The sequence below is a fragment of the Saccostrea cucullata genome, unplaced genomic scaffold, assembly GCF_032062105.1.
Source record: "Saccostrea cucullata isolate Sc308-1 unplaced genomic scaffold, CSIRO_AGI_Scuc_v1 ctg1162, whole genome shotgun sequence".
NCBI lineage: Eukaryota > Metazoa > Mollusca > Bivalvia > Ostreida > Ostreidae > Saccostrea > Saccostrea cuccullata.
The window spans coordinates 103,638-111,968 of record NW_026923682.1 but is presented as its reverse complement, the minus strand read 5'-3'; positions in this window follow the sequence as shown (position 1 = coordinate 111,968).

The following is an 8,331-nucleotide window of genomic DNA, read 5'->3' as shown; positions in this document are numbered from 1 at the left end:
ATATGAAATGGGAGTATTCTCATTTGTGTTCGCATAATGTGAAATATACATCTTATCTTTTTGGGGACGATGTCCCTAAAACTGAGAAGGAAATAGGTGACTGTAGTCGCATCAGTAACAAATTGAGTAGTTTTCATATGCAGCAAAGGTCTGACAGAGGTTTCCCTAACAGAAATAGATTTGAAAACTTTCGTGGATGACGGTCCATTTTTCAAAATCGGTCCACACAAGAACAGACCAGAGGTTACTCGGGATACAGTGACCCAAAAAACTTCAAAGGGCGTCGAGGGAGCTCTCGACCCAACAACAGCAAGTAGACTTCCAGGTAAGTCAAACATTCATTCCAGAAAATCAAACTTTTGTAGCTGGAAGGTTGAAACAATTTATTTCCGAATGGGAAAACTCACTTCTGATAGAAGCATTCTTGATATTGTCCAACATTGTCATTTAGAGTTTGAAAATGATTCTATACCAGTTCAGACTTCTGTTCCTCATCAAATAAAATTTAACGAGAAAGAATGTTCATATATTAAGAAAGAGATTAATAAACTTTTGGAAATGGAAGAATGTTCATATATTAAGAAAGAGATTAATAAACTTTTGGAAATGGAAGTTATTAAAGAAATTCATTCAAACGATGTTGGATTTGTGTCAACTATTTTTCTAAGACCAAAACGCAATGGGGAATTTAGAATGATTTTGAATTTAAAAGAGTTGAACCAGTTCATTAAGTACCATCATTTTAAGATGGACACATTTGAAAGTGCTCTGAAGGTCATAACCCCAAATTGCTTTCTGGCATCAGTGGATCTGAAAAATGCTTACTATTCCATACCTGTAACAATGGAACACCAAAACCTTTTGCAGTTTTCCTGGGAAAATCAATTGTTTCAATTCACTTCCTTACCTCAAGGTTTATCTAGTGCTCCTAGATTGTTTACAAAACTTATGAAGCCTGTATATGCTACATTACGAAGATTAGGTCATGTGAATGTGGGATACATAGAAGACTCTATTTTAGTAGGAGGCTTTGTACAGGAATGTAGCAAGGGTGCTATTTCAATGGTCACATTGGTTGAAAAACTTGGATTTTTTGTGAACTATGAAAAATCAGTTATAAAACCAACACAAAAAATTGCTTTTCTTGGCAACGTTATCGATTCATTTAACATGATTGTTACATTAACAGATGAGAGAAGAGAAAATATTTTTAATGAATGCAAAAAATTACACCGCAAATCTGAGGCATCAATCAGAGACGTAGCATCCGTTATTGGTTTGATGGTCTCCAGTTTTTCAGCCATTGAATTTGGACCCCTGCATTATAGATCCCTTGAAAAGGGAAAAATTGAGGCACTGAAATGTTCATATGGAAATTTTGATTCTACAATGTGTATTGGTGACGAAATGAAGGACAATTTGTTATGGTGGATAGACAATGTTCATAAAGCTTGTAGACATATACGTCATGGGGCTGTAGATTTTGAAGTTTATTCCGATGCTTCATTACTTGGTTGGGGTGCCACTTTCAATAATCAAGAGATAGGTGGTCACTGATCAGACACTGAACAGTCTTATCACATCAATGCCATAGAACTTCTTGCATGTTTTTATGCACTGAAATCTTTTTGCAAAGATCAACATCATAAGTCAATCAAAGTTATGTTGGATAATGTCACTGCTGTTAGTTACATAAATAATATGGGAGGCATTCACTCCAATCTATGCGATGAAATAGCATGTAAGATTTGGGCTTGGTGCATTGATAGGGATATCAGGCTACTGGCCGCTCACATACCTGGAGTAGATAATGTTGTTGCAGATAGAAAATCTAGAAAGTTTGAGGATCAAACTGAATGGAAACTAAATACTAATGTGTTTAATGATATTACTACTTTATTTGGAATGCCTAATATTGATTTGTTTGCAAATAGACTTAATGCTCAAGTCGATACTTATTGCTCCTGGAAACCTGACCCCAGTGCAAGTTTTGTTGATGCATTTACTGTTGATTGGAGCAAATATTATAGCTATATTTTTCCTCCTTTTAGCTTGATAGGGAGGTGTTTGCAGAAGATCATGGAAGACAGAGCAGAGTGCATCATGGTGGTGCCAGTCTGGACAACTCAAGTGTGGTACAACAAAGTTCTGGAACTGTTGATAGAACACCCACGAATCTTGCCTCAGCAGGAGGATCTACTGTATCTTGTTCATTCCAAAGAACGTCATCCTCTGAGAAAATCAATAGTGATGATGGCATGTCGATTGTCGGGAGACATTTCAAAAACTCGGGCTTTTCGTCTGACGCTACCAATATCCTCATGGCATCTTGGCGAGGCAGTACAAAGAAACAGTACAAGACTTTCCATAAGAGATGGGTTTCTTTCTGTTGTGAAAGGAAAATTAATCAATTTCAAATTCCTTTTATTCATGTTATTGAATTTTTGACTATGTTGTACCACAATAGCCTAGGTTATAGTGCTCTCAATACAGCCAGAGCATCATTGTCAGCATTAGGTTTTGTTATTGATGGACATGCTATTGGGTCTCACCCTGTTATCATTCGCTTTATGAAAGGGGTCTTTAATTTGAGACCTCCTGCACCTAAACATGATTATGTGTGGGATGTTACAATTGTTTTAAGTTTCCTCAGGAAATTGTCACCTGTGAAATATTTAAGTTTGAAAGATCTTACTTGCAAACTCTGTATGCTTATCTGTTTATCTTGTGCTGCTAGAATACAGACTGTACATGCCTTAAAATTGAGTTGTATGCAGAAGAAGAAATCTTCATTTATATTTAACTTTGATACTTTGTTAAAGACTTGTAGACCAGGGTTTCAAAGGCCAAACATTGTTCTTAAAGCCTATCCAGCAGATAGAAGACTATGTGTTTATACTGTTCTTGTTGAATATTTGAAAAGAACTTCGCATTTGCGTAGTAATAATGATGATGCTTTATTCATTTCATATGTAAAACCTCGTAATGCTGCATCTAAAGACACTTTGTCGTGTTGGATAAGATATGTAATGTTGCGTTCTGGCATTGATATAAGTGTGTTTTCTCCGCACAGTGTTCGTGCGGCAGCAGTTTCAAAGGCGTATTTTAACTCTGTGCCTGTTCATGAAATTCTGAATAAGGTTGGATGGACCAATGAAAGAACTTTTGCAAAGTTTTATAATAAACCGATTGTACCAGTTAATACAGATTTTCTGAATGGTGTTATGACTGAATAAATTGTGGGTGTTCAAAAGGGAAAAAATGTTTTGTTTCTTTAAAATCTCACGTGGTCTCGTAATTGATATTTACGAAATAGAATTTAAAAATTAAACGAGACTTACATTGGTTAAGGTGAAGTTTGATTGAGATTCTATGAGGAAATGGAATCAATGAAGAGATCTCGTGCCACCCACCCACCTTGCATATGCAAGGAATGTAATTTATAAATGTATGATCGGTAAAATTTCATTTACACAGATGTATGATGTAACCAAAAAAAATTTCGCTTTAAATCCTGAATCCGCACATGCGCAGTACAATCTCACGTGATCTCTTCATTATCTCAATCAAACTTCACCTTAACCAAGGTAAGTCTCGTTTAATTTTTTAATTATTACGGACTACAAAAACGTTGACCCCCGTTGCATAAATCGGTACTGCATGACGCTTCATGTATTTTGTACACTGAGGTTGCAACAGCACACATTCTATATTCTATATTTTGTTTAAAAGAAACGTTTTATTAAAGACATTTCATTTTTGAAATATTACCTGTTATGTGATGTCAGAGAGAGAGAGAGAGAGGAGTAAACGCTTCCTGATCGTTTCACTTTCGAAAACTTGTCTAATTATTGTACAAGTTAAAAATTTTGCACATTTGTTTTTGTTCGTTCTTTTCAAATATGTTTACAATTTTTCACAAATTTATCTCTGCTCCTTGTGGAGTAAAAGTAGATGTCTCAATAATTTCCGAACAGCCCACGTCGAAGTAAATGCTGTAATTTGTACTCATGTTTAAATCAGATCAAAACTGTAGAAGGGGAAGCATTTTAAAGGAATTTCACAGAAAATTCTATTTTTAGTAACCATGGCAACACCGTTCACCGATGCACTATTTTAAGTATCTTAGGGTAGTCTACTTGTGTGCCGAGTTATATTAAAATCAGATCAAAACTGTAGAAGGGGAAGTATTTTAACGGAGTTTCATAGAAAAATTCTATTTTTAATAACCATGGCAACACCGTTCATCGAAATCAAAAACCGATGCACTATTTTATGTATCTTAGTGTATATTAAAATCAGACAAAATCTGTAGGAGGAGTAGCGTTTTCAAATATTGTTTACAGACAGACGGACATCTAGACAGACAGACGGAGGACGGACACCTTACTACCGCATAAGCTCTTTTGGTCTCTGACCAGTAGAGCTGAAAACATGAATAAATAATATTTTTTAATGCACTTTGACTAATAATCAACCGATTTTAAACTTTTTTTTCGTCAATTTTTCTAATCCTAAATGCAGGAAGTCATTTTTTATGTTCTTACAAAGTATTAAATTTTCTTTCAATTCCTACTTACGAGATTTTAGAACGTTATTCTAACTAGAAATTTTTTTGTACGATTTGTCTTACCTCTGCATATATACTTATAGAGTCGTTACAAATTCAAACTGTTTCAGCAGAATGAAACATGAATGGAGGATGTACCCTCACTAGTGTAAGGAATTTAAAATGCATCACCAACAAGTATTATCTTATCTAAATATTTTACCTTTATTGATTTCCTGCAGATGCTGTTCAAAATATGGCATTCTTCCTGGTTTTGTGTATTTGATGTCCACTTTTCCTTCCCGCCCTACCCTGTATCGTTTAATCGATAGTTCATTGTCCCAATTCACTTTGGCATCGCAATTATATACAGTTGCTATGTCATCTTCAATGTCGTCAACAGTTCCTATAAAAATACTTGCTTTGTTAAAAGTAATTTTAATGATGTTATTTCACAAAAGAAAATGGTTCATACTTAAGGTTCAGAGATACTTTCCCAGTATGTCTCATTGACAATAAAAACCACTGTAAGTTCAAATTCGAAACAAATAAAAAGACAACACAAATACAGAAGTCTACTAGAGGTCAACAATCATCTCAAGATCCTTTATAATATTTTTTGACATTTAAGAAATGAAGCTTATTTCAACTTTTGTTATGTTATATCGTATAACATAAGTTGAAATGTTTCATTTCTTTATAATTTAATTTTAGTAATATTTTAATTATCCATAATCTGTACTACCCCGAAAAGCCTCCATATAAGTTTCTACCTCTTATGGCCAAGTGGTTTTGATAAGATTTTTTTTTAGAAAAAAACATTTTAAGTAAAAAATACCGATTCTTTACGTTGGCTCCACCCTACCTCTACCCTGGTTGATCAAGTTTCGAACAATGTAAGTAAATCAAAACTATTCACAAAATTAACAGCTTCTCTGGCCCCTTGGTCCTTGAGAAGATTTTTTAAGATGCTCACCAATTTATTCCAATGTTAGACTTTGAATCACTGCTGAGTCCCATATCTTCCCCGCGGTCATGATTTGAATAATTTAGAATTTACAGTAATGCTTTCAAATACATTTTAGTTTTTCTGGCCCAGTACCGCTTGAAATTCAAAGTGTTAACTAACTTTTCGTAATAATCATCCCCATTTATTAGGAGAATTGGTCCCTTATTTTAACAATTTTAATTACTCTTTACCCAAGGATGCAACTCTAGTCATATGTGATGAAGCGACTCTTGGGAAGAAGTGTTGTAAATGTGAAACGTTTACAGACAGACGGTCACAGACAAACAGACGGAAAACGAGCGCTCGAAAAAAAAGCTTACTCGAGCTTTCAGCTATGCTGAGCTAAAAAAATAAAACTATATTATACCTTTCAGTTTTGGGTCTCCCCTCGATATAACATTCACATCTGGAAAAATTCCATTTGCTTCAACGTAACCTAAATCAGCTCGCATTCCCACGCTTACACTGCAACATAACAAATCTATTGATAAGAGGAAGGAACTTAATCATGTCTTTTAATTTTTTCTCAGTGAGTAACAATTGTGCATTCTGTAACAGTTATTGTATATTGCTTTTTTAAATCATTGCGATTTTTATGCTTATAAATAATACAAAAGTGAACATATTTTTAGTTGAAAGCGATGGGATATTAATTTTTATTCTTCTGTCCGTCTGTCACAAAAAATCAACCTTTCCCTTAACTTTTCATTAAGTGGAGCAATAAATTTCATATTTCACACGTGTATTCCTTGTGACAAGACTTTCTTTGGGTACCACCAAATTTGACCTTTACCTTTGACCCACTTTTACACAAAAATTCGAAACCTTTACGTTGGTCAAAACTTTTGAACGCTAAATACCAGGACCTTTATATTTAACATATATTTTTGTGGCAATACCTTTCATTGGTTACCAACAACTTTGACCTTAGACTTTGGGCACATTCATACTTATGAAAACACTTTAGCCATATCGTTTCAATAGTAAGGGTAAGGAATTTCATACTCCATATAAAAGGCATATATATATATTATCATTGTGAGAAGACCTTTCATTAGGTACATGTACCAAGATTTTTTACCCTTTTGACCTTGACCTTCAGCTCAAAACATTAGGAGCCTGCCTCTTTAATCGGTAGTGATCACAAATAATAATTTTAAATTCATCGAGAGCACCGATAAGCGGAGCATCCCCTAGCGGGAGGAAATATTTTGAACATATGCATGCATTATTAAAAAATATATGAGAAATGGCCCGGTGCATAGATCGGAAAAAAATTATCGAGAGAGAGGTTAATCCCCGGAGGCCGCTTTTACTACGATCCCCGGAGGCCGCTTTTACTACGATCAAAGTGTGGACAAGATGCAGGAGAAACGAAGTGACGTCTTCATAAGAGCAGTAGGATCGCAAAAGAGTCGCCGTGATTGGATAGCTCAATGCTCACGCCATTCGTATTTTAAACATGCTCAAAACACGCATAGCGGGATTGTAGCCAACAAGAAAATCGGAGTAAAACGAGCGTAGTAGAAGTGCCGTTATCGTACCATCAGCGCGGAAGCATTGTGGAGAGAGATCTTCGTGATCCTTGCTGTAGCGCAGTAAAAGCGTATAGTACAGTCGGGAACTTATCAAGTACGGTCCTACAACGATCCCATGTTTTCCATGAACGACATCGATCAACCAGACTTGATAATGAGTTATTGGGACCCGACACTCTAAACCACATTGAATGAAATAGGATGATATTGTTATGATTAAAATGATAGTTATAATGGTACACTGTAGTAGTAAATGTTTCGGCGACAGAATATGCCTCATCAGGGGCCCCAATAACGATATTCCATGTTTATTGTAAACTTGATTTTATCAATAGATCTCCTATGTTTTTATGCTTACTATACGCAATGATAGGTTCCGATTTGAATAAATCTTTGCATGTTGGGTCTGCTTCCAAAGTATTCCAGTACTTTAAAATCCGTTTTTTTAATCCTTTGACGCGAGGGTTAAATTTTGTAACCATGACGTGCGGATGTTTCTCTATTTCTTAAAAAGAGTTGTCTTTCCTTTTGTGTTGTTTCTTCCACTTATGGATTAATTTCTCCGTCAGAATAACCTCTCTTTGAAAGATGTCCATTGAAATCCTGAAGAATTGTTTTAAGGATTGAGAGGTCATTAGTATTTCTAGAGTGCCTTATACATTCTCCTTTGATGAAACCTTTAAAAACAGAGACGTTGTGTGCACTGTTTCTGTGAAGGTATTGAAAATTATTTGTTGGTTTTATGTAGGATTGTAGTTTCTGACAATGATTAAATCTATTGTGTTTGTAAACCGTTGTGTCCAGGAAATTCACGGATGAGTGAGCTATTTCAAATGTGAATTTTAGATGTTTATGACAGCTGTTACTGATGTCAAAAAATTCTAGAATTTCTTCCTTTGTTCCGTTAAAAATTATGAATCCATCATCCCAAAATCTGCCATGAAACAGAATTTTGTTGACATGTTGAAATTTAGATTCAATAAGCTGCGTAATTTCGTACATTCTCATGTCTGAGATTTCCGGGGAAGGTACTGCGCCCATGCTGCAGCCTATGATTTGTTTGTAGAATTTTCCGTTAAATTCAAAGTAATTGTTTTCTAATATGCATCTGAGAAGTTCTTACTACGTTCAGACTACGATCTCTTTACGTTCCTGGCGATCCTACGAAGACCTACAGTGACCCTACGCTGATCCTACCACGACCTTTCAGGCAGCAGTTTGTTTTTATATAGCTC